Source organism: Panthera tigris, chromosome A1, assembly GCF_018350195.1.
Source record: "Panthera tigris isolate Pti1 chromosome A1, P.tigris_Pti1_mat1.1, whole genome shotgun sequence".
NCBI classification, from domain to species: Eukaryota; Metazoa; Chordata; class Mammalia; order Carnivora; family Felidae; genus Panthera; species Panthera tigris.
In genome coordinates this window covers 89,963,699-89,983,124 of record NC_056660.1, presented here as the reverse complement: position 1 = coordinate 89,983,124, position 19,426 = coordinate 89,963,699, and the positions used below count along the sequence as shown (strand labels likewise).

The 19,426-nt window shown below is 40.4% G+C and overlaps 1 protein-coding gene across 1 annotated transcript in view; it reads right to left on the bottom strand.

The window, feature by feature from the left end:
* RNF130 (ring finger protein 130) overlaps nucleotides 1-19,426 on the bottom strand; it is a 140,186-nt gene that overhangs the window by 6,324 nt on the left and 114,436 nt on the right. The window lies entirely within an intron of this gene.

Here is a 19,426-nt window from a genome sequence, read left to right as displayed (position 1 = left end):
CCTTCTACAGCTGTATAAACTGGAGGTTGTGGCTTTGAGGCTCTGATAAAGCATTAAAAAGTTTTTATTTATATTAGAGTTATGCCTTCACATGGCTTAGACAGCAAATTCCACATGTGTTATTGAGACCAGTAATCTCTGGTGCCTCTCTCTCAGAGACAGCCACTTTAACCAGATTCTTGTGGTGTTTACCTCCATGTCTCTAAACAATATGCCTGAGCTGGTCCTTCCTTATTTTTTTTGTTTAGTGTTAGACTTTATCTGCTGAGTCTCCAGTATGGAGGATGAGGATTTCCACGCTCTCCTCCTCTCTACCACATCTACCTCTACTTTCCATTCCCTAATATAATGATATTTTGATAAAAAATTCAGCATTTACACTATTAGACCATTTCTGCTATTCAGAGCGAAGCCATGCTTACATTTCCTCTTCTGAACGACTGATTTGTTTGCACAGCTTTCCTGAGGTATACATAACATATGCCAAAATGCATGTATTTCAAGTGCACAGTTTGCACACACCTATGAAACCATGGCCAGATTCTAGATGGTGAACATCTCCGTCACCCCCAAAAGTTCCCTAGTGTCTCTGCTGATTCTTCTCCTTTTCCTGCCCTACCTCTAACCTCAGGTAAATACATCTTTCCAGCACTGTATGTAAGTGGAATCGTATAGTTATTTATTGGCTCTTATAACTAATGCTGCTATGGGGGCGCCTGGGTGGCTCAGTCGGTTAAGCAGCCGACTCTTGATTACAGCTCAGGTCATGATCTCATGGTTTGTGAGATCGAACCCCAAGTTGGGCTCCAAGCTGGGCATGGAGCCTGCTTGGGATCCTCTCTCTCTGCCCCTCCACCACTTGTGTTCTCTCTCTCACAAAAACAAACATACAAATAAATAAAGCTGCTATGAACATCTGTGTACAAGTCTGAGTAAGGACACGTGCTTTCCTTTCTCTTGGGTAGATACCCAAGGCTGGAGCGCCTGTGTGGCTGTATGCTTACTTTTCTAAAAGTACCACTGAACATTCCCCCAGCAGTAAATGAGAGCTCCAGGTCCTCCACATCCTCACTAGCACTTAAAATGGTCAATCTTTTACAGTTTGGCCATTCAAGTAGGAGCATGGGAGTCTAATTTGTATTTCCCTGATATTAGGCATCCTCTCATGCAGTAATATTATTAGCCAGCTGTGTATCTTCTGTAGGGAAGTGTTTTGCTAAGATCTCTTGTCCATTTTAAAAACGGGGTTGTTTTCATACTATTGAGCTGTAAAAATTTTATTTTCTTTAATTTTAATTTATTTTTTTTTTATTTGAGAGAGAGAGTGGGGAAGAGGGGCAGAGGAGGAGCGAGAGAGAATCCCAAGAAGGCTCCACACTCAGCGCGGAGCCCAATGCAGGACTGGATCCCACAACTCTGGGATCATGACCTGAGCTGAAATAAAAAGTCAGACGCTCAACTGACTGAGCCACCCAGGTGCCCCGATTTCAATCTTTTCAAATTTATTGAGACTGTTTTGTGGCCTAACATGTGATCAATCCTGAAGAATGTTCCATGTGCATTTAAAAAGAACGTGTATCCTGCTATTTTTGGATGGAATGTTCTGTACGTATTCACTAAGTACATGTGATCTAATGTGTTGTTCAAAGCCACTGTTTGTTGATTTTCTGTCTGGATGTAATTGTATGTACCTTTAGGTCTAAAGTGAGTCTCTAAAGTGAGCTCTAAAGTGAGCATATAGATGGATCTCATTTTTTATCCATTCAGTCACCCTATATCTTTTGATCAGAACATTTAGTCCATTTATATTTAAGCTAATTGCTGATATGTATGTACTTACTGCCATTTTGTAACTGTTTTCTGGCTCTTTTTGTAATTTTTCTCTTTTCCTTTCTTTTTCTCTTGCTTTCTTCCCTTGTGAATTGATGACTTTCCTTAATGTTATGCTTGGACTCTTTTCTCTATTTTTTGTGTAACAGCTACGAGTTTTTGGTTTGTGATTACCATGAAGTTCCTATATAATATCCTATGTATATTATAGTCTACATTGACAGTAACTTAGAACACATTCTAGAAGCACTACATGTTTCCCCTCCACTCCACATTTGATATACATGATGTCACATTTTATACATCTTTCTATTCTGTGTATCTCTTAACTAATCTTTGGAGATATAATTGACTTTATTACTCTGTCTTTTGACCTTCATACTAGCATTATAAGAGATCGATCTACTACTTTTACTATATGCTTGCTTTTACTAGTGAATTCTTTTTCCTTTCGTGTTTTCTTCTAATTCTGGCCTTTTCTTTCCTGCTTAAAAAAAAAATCCCTTTAATATTTCTTATAAGGCCAGTATAGTGGTGATAAACTCTTTTAACTTTGTTTGTTTGGGAAACTTTTCATATCTCTTCCAAGTCTGCAAAGGTTCTGTTGAAAAATCTGCTCATGGCCTTAGGGGTTTCCCTTGTACATAACTATTTGCTTTTGCTGTTTTAAAAATTCTCTCTTTAACTTTAATCTTTGACATCTTAATTATTATGTGTCTTGTCATGGACTTCTATGGCTTCAGCTTGTTTGGGGCTCTCTGTATTCTGGACCTGGATGTCTGTTTCCTTTCCCACGTTAGGAAAGTCTTCAGGGGTGCCTGAGTGGCTCAACTGGTTAAGCATCTGACTTTGGCTCAGGTCATGATCTCACAGTTGGTGGGTTTGAGTCCTGTGTTGGGTTCTGGGCTGACAGCTCAGATCCTGGAGCCTGCTTTGGATTCTCTCCCCTGCCCCCCGCCCCTCTCTCTCTCTGTCCCTCCCCCACTTATGCTCTCCCTCCCTCTCAAAAATAAATAAACATTAAAAAAAAAAAAAAGAGAAAGTCTTCAGCTAATATTTCTTTAAATAAGTTTTCTGTATCCACCCTTTCCTTCTGGGACCCCTTATAATGTGGGTGTTCATATGCCTGGTGTTGTCCCAGAGGTTCCTTAACCTATCCTTATTTTAAAAAATTCTTTATTATTTTTGCTTTTCAGCTTGGTTACTTTCCACATCAACAGTCCATTCTTCTGCATCCTCTAATCTGCTATTGATTCCCTCTAGTGTATTTTTCATCTCAGTTATTGTGTTCTTTAGCTTTGATGGTTCTTTTTTTTTAAGTTTTTATATATTTATTTTGAGACAGAGAGAATGCAAGCAGGGGAGGCGCAGAGAGAGAGGGAGAATCCCAAGCAAGCTTCATGCTGTCAGTGCGGAGCACGATGTGGGGTTTGAACCCACAAATCTCTAGATCATGACCTGAGCCAAAGTTAGACACTTAACTGACTGAGCTACCCAGGTGCCTCTTGATGGTTCCTTTTAAAAAATATATTAATATAAATTTTTTTAATGTTTATTTATTTTTGAGAGAGACAGACAGAGTGTGAGTGGGGCAGGGGTAGAGAGAGAGAGGGAGACACAGAATCTGAAGCAGGCTCCAGGCTCTGAGTTGTCAGAACAGAGCCTGACATGGGGCTCAAACTTACGAACCATGAGATCATGACCTGAGCCGAAGTTGGAAGCTTAACTGACTGAGCCACCCAGGCACCCCTTGAAAAATACTTTCTATGCCTGAGGCACCTGGGTGGCTTAGTCGGTTAAGCCACTGACTCTTAATTTTGGCTTGGGTCATGATCTCAATGGTTCTTGAGTTCGAGCCCTGCGTCTGGCTCCATGTTGATAGTGTAGAGCCTACTTGGGATTCTCTCTCTCTCTCTCTCTCTCTCTCTCTCTTTGCTCCTCCCCAGCCTGTGCTCTCTCTTTCAAAATAAATAACTATGAAAAAAATAGGCCTTTGTTGAAGTTCTCACTGAGTTCATCAACTCAGCTCTCAAGTTTGGTGACCATCTTTATGACTATTACTTTGAACTTTTTATCAAGTAAGTTACTTATCTCTGTTTCATGTAGTTCTTTTTCTGATGTTTTGCCTTTTTTTTTTTTTTAACATATCCCTCTGTTCTCTCATTTTGTTTGACTCTCTGTGTTTGTTTCTATGTATTACGTAGGTCAGCCAAAGTCTCTTGGTCGTGAAAGCAGTGGCCTTGCATTGAAGGCATCCTGTTGTGCCCAGTAGTGCAATTTCCCGGGTTAGCAGAGCCAGGCACTTCTGGGATGTCCTCTGAGTTGGTTGTGAGCACCCTCCTGCTGTGGCTAGGTCACAACTGCTGTGGGTGTACTGATGGGTGAGGCTGGCCCCTGGTGTGGGAGGCTGCAGCTGCTGCAAGCACACTGGTGGGCACGGCTGGCCCTCAGCCCAGCTGTCTGCAATGACTGGTTGTAGTTACTGAGGACACACTGCTGGGCAGGACTGGCTCCCAGTATGGCTGGCTGAGAGGTCAGTGGTAGCTTCTGTGGGCGTGCTGGTGGGTGTGATTAGCTCCCAGTGCAGCTGGCTCAGGGGACCAGCCACAGCTTCTGGCACAGTGCTGGTGGGTGGGGCTGGCTTTTCCCTTTCTTGGGGCAGGAGCTGCTTTGCTGGGGGGCACTGTTTTTCACCAGGTGTGGTGTGGCAGTGGTCGCTTTGTGGGGGACGCTAGTCTGAGCTGAGGCTGCCTGCCAGGTGTGGCAAGGTGAGATCTGCCTTGGCGGAGTGCCTGCTAGGGCAGGAGGGTTGGATGGGGCAGCTCTACAGGTGAAAACCAGGTGGGGTGAGTGGTGCCAGCAAGGTAGGTGGAGAGAACGAGCTCCCACAAGTGTCTGGCTAGCTAGGCTGAAGGAGGGCATGAAAAATGGTGCCCCAAAACACTTCTGTTCCCAAAGAAAGTTTCTGCAGATCCCTGCCCCTCTGGCACATGCCCTAAAATTAGTTAGTAAATCTTCACATATAACCTAGGTGCTTTTCAAACTGCTGCCTCTGTGCTGGGTCTTGGGCTGAGGTACATAGCATGCCGGCCTTTTAAGAGCAGTCTCAAATTCCTATAGTCCTCCAGGTGTCCTGGGGTCCCAGGTGTTGCTGAGTCTCCACTGATTTTCATAGCCACATGTTATGGGGGCTCATCTTCCCAGTGTGGGCCCTCAGACCCAGGGGTGCTGGATGTGGGGAGTGATCACCTCACTCTTCAGGGAGGACCTCTGTGCCTATTATATCCCTCCTGCTTGTGGCTTGCTCTGCTGGGAGTCTGGCTCCCTACCCATGCTCTGTCCCTCCTATCCTTCTCAATGTGATCTCCTTATGTCTTTATCTGTGGAAGAGCTGTTCTGTCAGTGCCTGGACCTGTCTATGGAAGGGGGTGAGCACAGCATCCTCCTCCTCCACCGTCTTCCTGAGGTCTCTAGTAGGTAACCTTTTCATTTTGTTGATGGTTTCCTTTGCTGTGCAGAATGCCTGTATGTTTATTTTGCTAATTTCCCCATCAGGTAGTCAGTCATTTTTTCTTTTCTTTTTTTTTTTCTGAATAGACATCCTTTGTCAGATATAAGTACCGCATATGTCTTCTTCCAAAATAATCTATTCTGATTAACAGAATTTCTTCATTTTAGTGTGGACCACACTTTTATTTTACGGCTTTTTGAGTCCTGTTTAAGAAATCTTTGCCTATCCTAAGGTTTTGAAGATTGTTTAGAAGCTTCATTGTTTTGCTGTTCACACTTAAGTCTATGCTCCATTTCAAATTAATTTTTGAGTGTGGTATGAAGTTGGAATCAAGATTCATTTTTTCTTTATAGATATTCAGTTGACCCAGCACCATTTATTGAAAAGCCTGTTTTTATCTTTACTGCTATACAGTGCTACCTTTGATGTGAATCAGGTGTCGATAAAATGCATGGTTGTTTGGGACTATATACTGCTCTGCTAAGCTATTTGTCCATCCTTCCATCAATAACTCAGTCTTAATTACCATACCTTTCTAAAAAGTCTTAACATCATTTCTATAAGTCCTCTCACTTTATCATTCTTTACGATTGTCTTGCTATTCTTGGCTCTTTTCATTTCTACATAAATTTTATAAATCAGTTTGCCAAGTTACATGCACACACACACATACACACCCCTACTGGGATCTGATGAAAACCGCAGTGAATCTAGGGGCACCTGGGTGGCTCAGCTTGTTAAGCAACTAACTCTTGATTTCAGCTCAGGTCATGATCTCGTAGTTCCTGAGACCAAGCTCCGCGAGGAGACTGCTTGGGATTCTCCCTCTCCCACTCCCTCTGTCCCTTCCCAGCTTGAGCACATGCTCTCTCTCTCTCAAAATAAATAAGTAAACTTAAAAAAAAAAAAACTGCAGTGAATCTATAGATCAACTTGGGAAGAATTAACATCTTTACAACATTGAGTCTTACACACTATCAACCTGGTATACTCATTTATTTCTCTCTATAATGCTTAATATTTTTTTGTGTGTAGAAGGCTTGCACATTTTCTTTTAGATTTATTCATCAGTATTTGATGTTTATTTGATGCCTTGGTAAATGGTACCTTTTAAAAATTTTCATTTTATTTGCTTATTGTTGGTATATAGAAGCACAATTAACCCTGCTAAATTTACTTATTCATTTTAAGAGTTTATTTGTGGAATCTTTTGGATTTTCTATATATACTACTATGTTGTCTATAAGTAGTGAGTTTTATTTGTTCCTTTCCAATCCTCACATCTTTTATATTTTTGGTTCCTTTAGCATAATGGCTAAGACTGCTAATATGATATTTAAAGAGATAGTCACAACAGGTATCCTGATTTCCAATCTTAGGAAAAGTTTTTAATATTTCATCATTAAATATGATGCTTGCTGTAGTTTTGAAAATACACATTATTAGGTTAAGGAAGTGTTCTTTTTCTAGTTTGCTGAATGTTCTTCCTTTCTTTGCTTGTCCCTCCCTTTCTCCCTCTATGCTTGCTCTCTCCCTCGCTCCTTCCCTCCCTTCCTTCCTCCCTCCCTCCCTTTCTTCCCTTCCCTTTCCTTCCTTTCTTTTTTAATTTTAAGTAATCTCTACACCCAATGTGAGGCTTGAACTCACAACCCTGAGATCATGCTCTTCAGACTGTGCCAGCCAGGTGCCCTAAACACTCTTTTAAATTCAGGAATGAATGTTGAATTTTTAACAAGTGCTTTGTCTATATCTATTAAACATGACTTTCCACTTTTATTCTGTTAATGTGTTGAATCACACTGATTTTCAACCTTGCAGTTTTTAAAAAATTTTATTTATTTATTTTGAGGTGGGGGAGGGTCAGAGAGAGAGAGAGAGAGAGGGAGAGAGGAAGAATCCCAAGCAGGTTCTGCACTATCAGTGCTAAGATTGACGTGGGGCTCGAACTCATGAACAGTGAGATTATGATCTGAGCAGAAATCAAGAGTCAGATGCTCAACCAACTGAGCCGCTCAGGCTCTCCTAACCTGGCAGTTTTTAATGAATCCAACTTGGTTGCAATTTTTTCCTATTTATATATTGTCAGATTCATTGAGCTAATATTTTATTTAGTGTATTTGCATCTGTAATCATAAAAGAAATTAACCTGTAATTTTTCCTTTTTTTGGTAATATCCTTTTTTATAATTTGGTAGTAATGGTATACTAGTCTCAATGAAAGTCTTGGGAAGTTTTCTTCTTTTTCTCTTCTCTGGATAAATCTGTGTAAGATTGGTGTCATTTCCTCCTGAAATGTTAGAGAGAATTCACCACTGACACCATGTAAGCCTAGAGCTTTTCTCTGGGGGAAGATTTTTAAACTCCTGATTTAATTTATTGCCTAGATACAGAATTCAAATTTCCAATTTTTTCTTGTGTCAATTTTGGTACTTTGCATTTTTTCAGGGGTTTGTCTGTTTCGTTTAAATTTCAGAATTTACTAACATAAAGTTGTCATAATATCCTTTTATAATTCTTTATTGTAAAAAACACAGAATATTAAATTTGCCATCTTAACTATTTTTAAGTGTATAGTTCAATAGTGTTGAGTGTATTCACATTGCTGTGAAACATACTTCCAGAACTTTTCATCTTGCAAATCTGAAACTCTGTATCCATTAAACAACTTCCTTTTCCCTCCTTCCACCAGCCCTGGTAACCACCATTCTATTTTCTATTTTTATAAACTTTATTATTATTTATTTTCATGCGTAGGCTCTATACTGATGCCCCCTTTTCATCCCTTATATTGGTCATTTGGGTCTTTTATCTTGATAGCAGAGATTTGTTAGTTTTATTACTAGCCTTTTTAAAGAAACAACTTTGTGCTTGGTTGATTTTTTTCTATTGTAGATTTGTTTTCCATTGAATTCATCTATGATCTTTAGTATTTTCTTCATTTGATTTAGTTTGCTGGTTTTTATTTGGGAGGAATGCTTAGAACACTGAGTTCTAGCTTTTTTCTGTTCTAATATATGCATTTTAGGTCACAGATTTTCCTCTAAATGACTTTACTGGTATTACACAAATTTTGATATGTCATATTTATATCCATATTCAATTAAACATTTTAAAATGATTTCCACTGCAATTTCTTCTCTGACTTATAAGCTTTTTAGAAATATATATATAGAAACATATATATATACACACACACACACACACACACATCTATTTTAATATTTATTTATTTATTTTTGAGAGAAAGAGAGCTTGAGTGGGGAAGGGGCAGAGAGAGGGGGACAGAGGATACGAAGCAGGCTCCATGCTGACAACAGTGACCCTCACATGTGGGGCTTGAACTCACAAACTGTGAGATCACGACCTGAGCCGAAGTCGGACACTCAACCTACTGAGGCACCCAGGCGCCCCTAGAAATATATTAATTGAGGGGTGCTTGGTGTGTTCAGTGGGTGGAGCATACACTCTTGATCTTGGGGTTGTGGGTTCGAGCCTCATATTGGGTGTAGAGATTAAAAAAATAAAATCTTTAAAAAAGGTAGTATATTACTTGATTCCAAATGTCTAGGGATCATTCTAATTACCATTTCATTATTGATTTTTAACTTAATTTCACTGGTTAGAAAACATACTCTATATGATTTCAATCTTATATGTTTGTTGAAATTTGCTTTATCTCGCAGTACATGGTCTATTTTAGTAAGTGATTTATATGCACTTGAAAAGAATATATATCCTGTAGTTGATGAGTGCTATATATATGTCAATTACATCCTTGTTAATGGTGTTCGAATCTAGATCCTTGACGAGTATTTGCTTGTTAAAAACAGATGTGTATAAACTTCCCAATATATGATGTTGGAATTGTTAGTTCTTTTAGATGTCAATTTTTGCTTCATATATTTTGAGCATATATTAGGTACATAAATTTATAATTGTTTTCTTCATGATGGATTAACTTTTTCATCATTATGAGATGTCCCTCTTTATCTTAAGGCATATTTGTCTGATATTTATACAGCAATGATTTTCTTTTGGTTAATGTTTACATGATCTATATTTTTCTATCATTGTATTTTCAACAGTCCTGCCTCCTTAAAGAAGTGTCACACATATAGATGTGCATGTGTGTTTATAAATTTTAATTCTAGTCTATCTTTGCATTTGAGTAATCATTTTATATTCATTACTGACAAATTGAGATTTAAATTTATCATTTTATTGTTTTTTATTTGCCCCTCCTGTTCCATGTTCCTTTCCTCTTTTTTATTTTTAATGTTTATTTTTGAGAGAGACGGGGGGGGGAGGGGCAGAAAGAGAGGGAGACACAGAAACCCAAGCAGGCTCTAGACTTTGAGCTGTCAGCACAGAGCCTGATGCGGGCTTGAACCCGTGAACTGTGAGATCATGACCTGAGTGTAAGTCAGATACTTAACCAACTGAGCCACCCAGGCGCCCCTATTTTTATTTTTTAAGCAATTAAAAAAAGTTTTTTTTAATGTTTATTCAATTTTGAGAGACAGAGAGACAGAGGGTGAATGGGGAAGGGGCAGAGAGAGAGAGAGAGATACAGAATCTGAAACAGGTTCCAGGCTCTGGGCTGTCAGCACAGAGCCTGACATGAGGCTTGAACCCACCAGCCATTAAGATCGTGACCTGAGCCGAAGTTGGGACACTTAACTGACTGAGCCACTCAGGTGCCCCTAAGCAATTTTTTAAAGTGTATTTATCTTGAGAAAGGGAGAAAGGGGGAGAGGGAGAGAGAGAAAGAGAAAGAGAGAGAAAGAAAATGAGCGGGGCAGGGACTGGGAGACAGAGAGAGAATCCCAAGCAGGCTCTGTACTGTCAGTGTGGAGCCCAACACAGGCCTCAAACTCACAAACCGTGAGATCATGACCTGAGCCGACATCAACTGTCGACGCTCAACTGACTGAGCCACCCAGGCCTCCCTCCTCTATTTTAAAAAAATATTTCTTCTTTTGGATAATTTTGTCATTCTATTTTTACCTCTATAAGTTTATTACATATTATTTTCCTATTCTTTCAGTGACTGTGCTAGTCTAGAGACTATTTTACTACTGTTTTTAGTTGTCACCCTGATCACAACATGTATCTTTGATTTATTAAAGTCTTAATACAAATCAGTATTTTTACTTACTCCTGGGCAATGCAAATATCTAAAGAGCACTTTTACCCTCTTCTACCTTTTGTGCAACTGATGTCAGGTAATCTCCACAGGACATTACTACTGAGAGTTTTATACATCAACTGTCATTCAGGTTAACCAGTATCTACCATTTTCTCTCTCTTTAATCTTCCCGCACCTCCATGTTCCTGTATGGAATAACTGTCCTTCCTCCTGAAGAATTCCCCCTCGGTATTTGTGTTTGTTGGAAAACGGCTTGTTTGTCTGCTTTTTTATTCATTATTTTTGGAACGAAGCATTTCATTTATTTTATTTTTTACTGAAGTATACTTGACATACAATGTTATATGGGTGTCAGATGTACAACAGTGAGTGATTCAACAACCCTACAAATTATGTAATGCTCACCACAGTGTAGTTACCATCTGTTAGCACACAAAGTTATTACAGTTATTATTGACTGTATTCCCTATGCTGTACTTTTCATCCTTGTGAATTATTTTATACGTATTTATTTCTGATGGATTTTTTCCTAGGTATTTAGGTTGAGAGGGTTTTTTTCCCCGCTAACACTTCACGTCACTGTTTTATGGTTTTCATTGTTTGTCAAGACACCAACTATCAGTCTATTGCTATCAGTTCTATCAGTTCTATTGCTACTTTAAAAGTAACATATCTCATATTGAAGAAGGAAAAACAAAGCTGGAGGACTCATACTTCTTGATCTCAAAGCTACTATAAAAGTACGGTAATATAGTGTGGCATTAGCATAAAGATAGATCAATGAAGTACAATTGAGAATGTACAAACTCATATATTACGTTTTTTTTAATTAAAAAAAATTTGTTTAACGGTTATTTATTTTGAGAGAGACAGCATGAATGGGGAAAGGGCAGAGAGAGAGGGAGACACAGAATCTGAAACAGGCTCCAGGCTCTGAGCTGTCAGCACAGAGCCCGATGCGGGGCTCCAACTCACAAGATCATGATGTGGGCCAAAGTCGGACGCTCAACCAACTGAGCCACTCAGATACCTCTGCTCGTATTTTAACAAGGGTGCCAAGACCCTTCAAAGGGGGAAAGAAGAAAGAATAATCTCTTCCAAAAGTACTGGAACAAATGGATATCCACATGCAAAAGAATGAAGTTGGACCCTTACCTCACACTAATACATAAATATTAACCCAAAATGGATCACACACCTAAATGTAAGAGCTAAAGTTGAAAGTTTTTGTGACCTTGAATTAGGCAATTGTTTCTTAGATATGACACCTAAAGCACAAGCTACCAGAGAAAATACAGACAAATTGGACTCAATCAAAATTAAAATTTTGTACTTTGTCTTTTTTTTTTTAAAGTAGGCTTCACACCCAGCACAGAGCCCAGTACACAGCTTGAACTCACAACCTGAGTTCAAGACCTAAGCCTTGAAATGACTTTTTTTTTTTTTTTAAAGAAAACAGCAAGTGTTGATGAAGATGTAGAGAAACTGGAACTCTTGTACATTGATGGTGGGAATGGTGACCATAGGACCCAGCAATTCCACACCCAGGTATATACCTAAAAGAATTGGAGAGAGAGATGCAAACAGATTCTTGTACACTAATTCAGAGCAGCATTATTCACAATAGCCAAAAGGTGGAAGCAGCCAAAGTGTCCATCAACAGATGAGTGGATGAACAAATTATAGTGTGTATATATGTACACACACACACACACACACACTGGACTATTAGCCATAAAAAGGCATGAAGTACGTGTTAAATGTGGATGGTTCCTGAAAACATCATGCTAAGTGAAAGAAGACAGACAAACGATTACATAATTTGTATGATTCCATTTTTTTTTACATTCCATTTACATGGCAGATCTAGAATAGGTATATCCACAGACAGAACACAGATAGGTATTTTCCTGGGGCTGGAGGGGAAGGTGGAATGAGGAGCGACTACTTAATAGGCAGAGGTTTGCTTTTTGGGGTGATAAAAGCTTTTTATAACTGGACAGAGGCGGTGGTTACACAACACTGTGAATATACTAAGTACCATTATTCACTTTAAAGCGGTTAACTTGATGTTATGTGAATTTCTTCTCAATCAAAAAGCAGTAATATATTGTGGCGCCTGAGTGGCTCAGTTGGTTAAGTGTCTGACTTCAGCTCAGGTCATGATCTCGCAGTGCATGGGTTCGAGCCTCGCATCAGGCTCTGTGCTGACAGCTCAGAGCCTAGAGCCTGCTTTGGACTCTGTGTCTCCCTCTCTCTCTGTCCCTCCCCCACTCACACTCTGTCTCTCTCTGTATCTCTCTCAAAAATAAAGACATTAAAAACAAATTTAAAAAAAAGCAGTAATATATCTTTTTTCTCTGCTTTAAAGTTTTTGCTTTTCTTTTTTGTTTTACAATGACATATGTTAGTGTGTTTTACTTGAATCTGTGGTTTGATGTCTGTCAGTTTTGGAAAATTCTCAGCCATTTTCTCTTCTAATATTGCTTCTGCCTCAATCTATCTCTTTTCCTTCTATAACCTGAATTACATGTATGTTAGATTTTTTGTCATCATCATCTAAATTCTCTTGTGACCTTTTTTGTATTTTCTTTCTCTTTTTCCTTTTGTGCTTCAGGTTGAATATTTTCTCCTGACCTGTTTTCCAGTTCACAAATCCTTTCTTCAGTTATATTTAAGTTGATATTAAACCTTCTGTGAGGTTCCTACTTTCAGTCCTCACATTTCCATTTATCTTTTTTTTTTTTGCTTCTTCCATTATTTCTGAAATTATCCATCTTGTTATCAGTTTCCTGTACATACTTGAAGTTATTTTAAAGTCTATTATATTTCTGATATTTGTATTTCTGTGGATCTACTATTCTTTGTTTTTCCTGTTTTTTGGTTGTTTGGTCTTCTAGTATGTCTGGTATTTTTGATGGCTTGTTGGACAGTACATATGAAAACTGTAGAGATAATCTGAGGCTGCTGCTGGTGGTATCCTCCTCTGGAGGATTTTCTATTGGGAAGGGACATATCACTTAGGCTATGGGCATATCCTTCCATCCAATTAGAAATTAAGCAGATTCAAAGTTAGGCTTCAGTCTTTGAGAGGGTTAGTCAAATTCTGGTTCAACCTGTATCTAGTTCAAGGGTATAGCCCTTTGGGGATCCCAGTGGAAAGCCTAGGGTGCTTATCAGGGCTCCTTGTTCTTGGTGTGCTCTGAACTCCAAGTTACTGTCTCACAAGTCCAGTAAGACTGCCTGAGCTCTCCTCAGTCATTCACCCCCACATTCTGGTCACTTCTCAGCCATTGTTTACCAACTGGAAAATGCTTCAAAAAGAAAAGCAGTGTTGAACATTGGGTTCATATTGCCATACTTCCCTTTCCTCTGTGTTCTTGGCTCCTCAAGTTCTCACCACACTGATAGCTCTTCAATGCCTTAAAATAGAACATTAAAAAGATGCTTTTTCCAGATTCTCTGTTGTGCTTGGTATGATGTTGGAAGTACAAGCTAGTATGACATTAGCAGAAGCGGAAATGTGATCAACTTATTATTGATGACTTAGAGCCCCCATTCATGTGGCTTACAATCTTTCAGAAGTTTTCTTCAGAATCCTGAAATTGATTAATGCCATTAAAAAAGAAAAGAGACTTTGTAATTCCCTGAAAAATGTAAGTACTTTAATTATTATGGTGTTTTTCTATTTGCTGTCTTATATCTTTCTTCCCCAATTAGACCATAAACTTATGGGTACAATTCAGATGGATTTTATCTCTGTCTTTTCACATTATGCCAGCAAATACTCTACAGAATTGAATTGATTAGGATGCACACTATCCCGATCACATCACTAATTTGTGTCCAGATAGTTTTAACTTGGAACTCCCCTAGCATGACATAAAGAGGGATTTTGCACTAAGAAACAGACAAGAGGGGTGCCTGGCTGGCTCAGCCGGAAAAGCATGATTCTTGATCTGGAGGTCATGAGGTTGAGCCCCATGCTGAGTGCAGAGATTACTAAAAGTGGTATATAAACTTAAAGAAAAAAAGGAAACAGAAAAGAAGCTAGAAATTAACCACCAATTGCTATTTCTGTGTATCATTGATTTTAGTTGTTATATAGCCTTTGTAAAGATTATAAAGACTTAAAACAACTGAAATATTCATCAATCGAGAATTGATTCAATATACAAAGCATCTGTCAATATTAAAGAGAATGAGGCAGACAGATCCACAGGCACTGATATGGAATAATCTCCAAATACTGGGCAAGAAGAAAATTATAGTCTATGTGTTCTTTTTTGGCAAACCTATTGCTTCCTGTATTCTTGGTCTCAAACTGTGTTAAGTACTTGTTTTCTGATTCCGTTCTAGCAAAGAAGCCTGTCTCTGCTTTGAAACTGCAAGCTTTTGTGAGAAGAAATTTTAGGCAAACTTAAGGGAGTTGTTGATGTAGTTGCAAAAAGGGAACAGAAAACTGTAGAGTAGAGCCATTTAGGAGAACCTTGCAAGGTTAAGCTGAAGACAGAAAGCATTCACAAAAGCACAAGTCCTAATTGCTTACAAATGTAAATGTTAGAGCATCTTGCAACAGTGTGAGGTCTGGAGACTTCTGGACTTAAATGGTATAAAGTTTTCTTCAATGATGTTACATTCATTCTTAAATTACCTGATGCTAGGGGCACCTGGGTGGCTCAGTCTGTTAAGCATCCGACTTTGGCTCAGGTCATGATCTCATGGTTTGTGAGTTCAAACCCTACGTTAGGTTCTGTGCTGACAGCTTGGAGCCTGGATCCTACTTCAGATTCTGTGTCTCCCTCTCTCTCTGCCCCTCCCCTGCTTGCACTCTGTCTCTCTCTAAAATAAACATTAAAAAATTAAAAAAAAAATACCTGATGCTAATTTGTTGCTATGGATAACCGTATTCCCACTGTCATCTGTGGCCCTCTTCTGTAGCTATAAGGTAGGGATTCTTTTGTTTGGCAGAAAGGCTGAAAAATGTCTTTTTTTTTTTTAACCTTTGGGCTTAACGAAATTTAATAGATCAGTGACCAATTCATAACTTGTTCTAAAACTATGCGCAGAAGAGATTTTGTCGGGGAAGGACAATATGTAGATTAAGCTAACAATTATAAAGGTATGTATGAAAAAATATGCTTATATATGCACAAAATCTCTCTGCAAGTGCACACGTAAAACTTAGGCAACAGAGATTGCTGGGAGAACACTGAGGACTGCATCAGAGTGGGAGGGAGATGTACCTTCACCTTATACCCTTTTGTACTATTTTGACTTTTTTTTTTTTTTTACCATTTGCATTTTATTCAGGAAAATAATTTAAGATGATTTTTAAGTACAAGAAAAAGGGTTGAAGGGGGAAATTTTAAATTTATGTATAATTTCACAACAATACTGCAAGACAGATGTGTTATTCTTATTTCAGAGAGAGGAAAATGGATGCTCAGAGGTGAAATAACTACCTCAAAATCATAAAGCTAGAGCTGGAATCCAGGTAAAGCAGAATCCAAAGCAAAGGCATCTTTCAGTTTTGTACTCTTAAATGTTTATTTATGTGTGTTGAGACAGAGAGAGAGAGAGAGAGAAAGAGTACGAGGAAGCAGAGACAGAGGGAGATAAAATCCCAAGCAGGCTTGATGCTCAGCGCAGAGCCTGATGCGGGCCTCAATCCCATGAACCATGAGATCTTGACCTGAGTCAAAATCAAAAGTCAGATGCTTAACTGACTGAGCCACCCAGGTGCCCCACGGTTTTATACTCTTAACACAAAAATACTTTAGATGGTAGTTATGATCAAACTGCAAAAAAAAACCACAAAAAAAACAATATAATTACATTTAGTCAATATATTTAATTAATTAGTACAATTCAAATTCCTTAGATGCAATACTATTGACCGATTGAAGTTTTTTTTTCTTTAACGTTTATTTATTTTTTGGGAGAGAGGGAGGGAGGGAGGGAGGGAGGGAGGGAGGAGAGAGAGAGAGAGACAGAAAGAGAGAAAGAGAGATAGAGAGAGAAGCAGAGAGAGAAGGAGTCACAGAATCCAAAGCAGGCTCCAGGCTCTGAGCTGTCAGCACAGAGCCCGATGCAGGACTTGAACTCACAAGCTGTGAGATCATGACCTGAGCTGAAGTTGGACACTTAACCAACTAAGCCACCCAGGAACCTGACCAATTTAAGCTTTTTATTCCGTATAAGAAATGGCTACAACAAATGAGAAGGTATACTTTTTCTAAGGCAATCAAAATTCAATTAAAATTTAAAAACTTTCCAAGGACTTTACAAAAAAAAAAAATCACTTTGATTAAAAAAAAAATCACAATGTTGCTACTGCTTCTCTTTCTTTTCCAGAAATTCCAAAAAGATTATTACACCAGTGAAGACAGACAAGTCAACTTGAATGCTATTACCAACAGACCAGCTTGATAACTGAAGGACCCGGCAAATTATAAGGATTGCTCTCACTGCAGAATCCTCCCTGTGTTCCTATAATTAATGTTACAGTATAATCTACAAAACTGTACCTTGTGCCTTCTTATAGAAATTAGACCATGCTCAAGTCTTCTTTATCCTGAGGCATCAAGAATTCCCTTGGAGTGAGGCTCCAGAGGGCAGGAGGGGGTCTCCTATCCCCCTTCCCAGAGCCCTCGTGTTCTATTTTCTCCTTATTTCTAGTCCCCTGCTGCAGGCCCTATCTCCAGATCAGGCAGATATATTTGCTCCTATGCGGTACAGCTTTGTTTTATCGCTATGCCTTAGGCTTACTGGTGGCTGCAGCCTATTGAAAGTGATAAATGACTAGAATTTTCACATAAAGCTTTCTTCTTATAAATCAGGAATTGGTGCTTGAGGCAAGACAGCCTTTCCAAGAGTCTTTTCAAAAGGCTGCTAGAGTTCTCACCTGGGCCTGGGACCTCTGTAGCCTCCAGGAAGATGAGTGCGTGCTGGCTGAACAGGAGGGAAAGGCAGTGGTGCCCAGTGGACCGAACATCGAACAGAAGACCAGTTGCAAAACCTCAGCAGGGCGGGGCCTTCCCTGGGCTGGAGGACGCCTGTGCAAGGCTTTCCCATCACCAACACCCCGAGGTACTTTTTAGGGATCAGTGCTTTTCATGTAAGAAAGGAAGCAACAGATACTACTGGGGAATACTATGTGCCAGGCACTTGCACAAGCCCCGTCCTCACTCTCCCGGCTCTGTATGGCTGCTACTGTGACTTAAACTCAGGGGCAAGACGTTGAGGCTGGAGGAGGCTATGTGACTGACCCAACCAGGAAGGGGGCTGGTCCAGGCTCATAGCCCAGCTGCTGGACCGCACATTTGAACGTGGTGCAGATCACGTCAACCTCAATACCCAGGGGTTGCCTGCTTTGTGTGTCCATTCATCGAGCTGGCAGAGTAGGTGAGGTATGCAGAGAGGTAATGGAAATTCAGTGTCTTGCCCCAGGCTTAGCAGGGCCAGGCCTCCATGGGAAGCTAAATTCTCTGTGCTGTGGCTGTGAACCTCCTCACCTGTCCCTGGCTGTTTGTGCTGACTCCCAGCTAAGGAGGACTCCACTCCGGAGCCCAGTTCCATGTGGGAGCCTGAGTTCCAAGGGGGCATTTATACCTGCCTAGCAGTAAATGATGTTTGAAGAGTGTAGGTGACTCTGCCTGTTGCTCGGCAGCAGGAGCGCCTGCCCTGTGGAGACAGGACTCTGATGTTTCGTAGCTATTTGCAGTCTCGGGTCCCACTTGTTGGCACTGCACCGGGATCTGAGTGATGTTTCAAATGCCATTGGGATTACGCTTTCGTTTTCGCCTCTATAAACCTCCCCAACCCCTAAGATGCAGCTCTCCTCTACTGTAGTTAGGTTACACAAGTCACCAGAAGCTAGGTGCTAGAAATTCGGCCTTTCTGGGTCTGAAAAAAAGTAAATTGTGCCTTTGAATTCTGAAAGACCCTTCACCGTCCATCTGTTTAGGCTGGTCTTGTTTCAGCCATGTGTGGTGTGTGGTGTGTGGTGGCGGGGTGTGGGGATCATGAGTAAAGAAGCCTCTTGGAAGGAGAGGTCACGTCAGGGCCACCTCCGGCTGAGCGCCCCACTTCTGCCTCTGCACCCTGAGCTTAGGGGTGGCCTCCGCAGGGAAGGGCGCCATCTTGAGGCAGAGGGCAGAGACTCGGGGTGAGAGAACCCCTTTCCCTTCGGTCAGCAAGACCAACGTGTATTTTCCTCAAAAGGAACTTGTATGAAAACCTTGAAGGTAAAGGAAACAAGAGTAAGGGAACTGGGTATGTTTTGCAGACTTACTAGATTTCTCTTCAGTTTCCTGGAGCCCCCTCAGAGACTGGCCAGGCTCTTGCCACCAATTTTACACACCCATCCTGGGCATCTTTTCATCACTGAAGTGTGCTTTTACCCCTCCTTCTCAGCCTGTGCTCGGGTTTGGCAGCCACCCTCGCTCTTGTGACCTCTACCTGCCTTTTCCACTCCTCAGAAAAGACACTGCTTCCCCTCTCTGAGCTGTCTGCAGGTGCACTGGTGCAGCTCTCCTGTACGGATGCTCTCCTGTGCTGGGTGAATTCTCCCTAGATGTCTCCTTACCCATGTGTTTCTAGAATCTTCTCATCATAGGCCCTACTGTTTTCAGCCTATTTCTTGCTTGCTGGCTTGTGTGCTAAAGCAGCTTCTGAGCCGTGCTGTTCTAAGCCGGCACCTCTACCTACTTTCTTTAGTGACTCCATTTATTTAATTTTAGGTTCCAGTCTGCAACTATTTCACACTTTCCAAAAATGCATGAGCCTCCTTAAGGCTCCCCACTGGAAAAGCCACGGTCTGCAACAGCCCAGGACACCTCTCACCTGCTTGTGTCCTTGACCCCAGGCATCATACTTCTCAGCCTTTCCTACCACCGAGCATTGTGCACACAGGGCCCGTGGTCAGGATGCCCC